Here is a 2,561-nt window from a genome sequence, read left to right on the forward strand (position 1 = left end):
CGGGTGTACGTACTGAGGTTAGTTAGACAGGCCTGGTGTCTGTACTGAGGTGAGTGAGACAGGCCTGCTGTCTGTACTGAGGTGAGTTAGACAGGCCGGGTGTGGGCACTGAGGTGAGTTAGACAGGCCGGTTGTGTGTACTGAGGTGTGTTGGAGAGGCTGGGTGAATGTACTGAGGTAAGTTCTAAAGGCCGGGTGTGTGTACTGAGGTGTGTTAGACAGGCCAGGTGTCTGTACTGAGGTGAGTTAGACAGGCCGGGTGTGGGCACTGAGGTGAGTTAGACAGGCCGTGAGTGTGTACTGAGGTAATTTAAACAGTCCGGGTGAGTGTGCTGAGGTGAGTTAGACAGGCCGTGAGTGTGTACTGAGGTCAGTTAGACAGGCCGTGAGTGTTTACTGAGGTGAGTTAGACAGGCCGGGTGTGTGTGCTGAGGTGAGTTAGACAGGCCGGGTGTACGTACTGAGGTGAGTTAGACAGGCTGGGTGAGTGTACTGAGGAGAGTTAGACAGGCCGGTTGTGTGTACTGAGGTGAGTTAGACAGGCCGTGAGTGTTTACTGAGGTGAGTTAGACAGGCCGGGTGTATGTACTGAGGTGAGTTAGACAGGCCGGGTGTACGTACTGAGGTGAGTTAGACAGTGCGGTTGTGTGTACTGAGGTGAGGTAGACAGGCCTGGTGTGTGTACTGAGGTGAGTTAGACAGGCCGTGAGTGTTTACTGAGGTTAGTTAGACAGGTCGGGCGTGTGTACTGAGGTTAGTGAGATTGGCCAGGTGTGTGTACTGAGGAGAGTTAGACAGGCCGGGTGTACATACTGAGGTGAGTTAGACAGGCAGGGTGTGTCTACTGAAGTGAGTTAGACAGGCCGGGTGTATGTACTGAGGTGAGTTAGACAGGCCGGGTGTACGTACTGAGGTGAGTTAGACAGATCGGGTATACGTACTGAGGTGAGTCAGACAGGCCGGGTGTGTGCACTGAGGTGAGTTAGACAGGCCGGGCGTATGTACTGAGGTGAGTCAGACAGGCCGGCTGTGTGTACTGTGGTGAGTTAGACAGGCCGGGTGTCCGTACAGAGGTGTGTTAGACAGGTCGGGTGTACGTACTGAGGTTAGTCAGACAGGCCTGGTGTCTGTACTGAGGTGAGTGAGACAGGCCTGCTGTCTGTACTGAGGTGAATTAGACAGGCCGTGTGTGGGCACTGAGGTGAGTTAGACAGGCCGTGAGTGTGTACTGAGGTGAGTTAAACAGTCCGGGTGAGTGTGCTGAGGTGAGTTAGACAGGCCGTGAGTGTGTACTGAGGTCAGTTAGACAGGTCGGGCGTGTGTGCTGAGGTGAGTTAGACAGGCCGTGAGTGTGTACTGAGGTGAGTTAAACAGTCCGGGTGAGTGTGCTGAGGTGAGTTAGACAGGCCGTGGTGTGTGTACTGTTGTGAGTTAGACAGGCCGGGTGTGTGTACTGAGGTGAGTTAGACAGGCCGAATGTACATACTGAGGTGAGTTAGACAGGCAGGGTGTGTCTACTGAGGTGAGTTAGACAGGTCGGGTGTGTATACTGACGTGAGTTAGACAGGTCGGTTGTATGTACTGAGGTGAGTTAGACAGGCCGGGTGTGTGCACTGTGGTGAGTTAGACAGGCCGGGTGTGTGTACTGAGGTGAGTTAGACAGGCCGGGTGTGTGTACTGAGGTGAGTTAGACAGGCAGGGTGTGTCTACTGAGGTGAGTTAGACTGGTCAGGTGTACATACTGAGGTGAGTTAGACAGGTCGGGTGTACATACTGAGGTGTCTTAGACAATCCGGGTGTGTGTACTGAGGTGAGTCAGACAGGCCGGGTGTACGTACTGAGGTGAGTTAGACAGGCCGGGTGTACATACTGAGGTGAGTTAGACAGTCCGGGTGTGTGAACTGAGGTGAGTTAGACAGATCGGGTGTATGTACTGAAGTGAGTTAGACAGGCCGGGTGTACATACTGAGGTGTCTTAGACAATCCTGGTGTGTGTGTACTGAGGTGAGTTAGACAGGCCGGGCGTATGTACTGAGGTGAGTCAGACAGGCCGGCTGTGTGTACTGTGGTGAGTTAGACAGGCCGGGTGTCAGTACAGAGGTGTGTTAGACAGGTCGGGTGTACGTACTGAGGTTAGTTAGACAGGCCTGGTGTCTGTACTGAGGTGAGTGAGACAGGCCTGCTGTCTGTACTGAGGTGAGTTAGACAGGCCGTGTGTGGGCACTGAGGTGAGTTAGACAGGCCGGTTGTGTGTACTGAGGTGTGTTGGAGAGGCTGGGTGAATGTACTGAGGTAAGTTCTAAAGGCCGGGTGTGTGTACTGAGGTGTGTTAGACAGGCCGAGTGTCTGTACTGAGGTGAGCTAGACAGGCCGGGTGTGTGTACTGAGGTGAGTTAGACAGGCCGTGAGTGTGTACTGAGGTGAGTTAAACAGTCCGGGTGAGTGTGCTGAGGTGAGTTAGACAGGCCGTGAGTGTGTACTGAGGTGAGTTAGACAGGCCGGGTGTGTGTGCTGAGGTGAGTTAGACAGGCCGGGTGTACGTACTGAGGTGAGTTAGACAG

This window comes from Chiloscyllium plagiosum, unplaced genomic scaffold (assembly GCF_004010195.1).
Source record: "Chiloscyllium plagiosum isolate BGI_BamShark_2017 unplaced genomic scaffold, ASM401019v2 scaf_6209, whole genome shotgun sequence".
NCBI classification, from domain to species: domain Eukaryota; kingdom Metazoa; phylum Chordata; class Chondrichthyes; order Orectolobiformes; family Hemiscylliidae; genus Chiloscyllium; species Chiloscyllium plagiosum.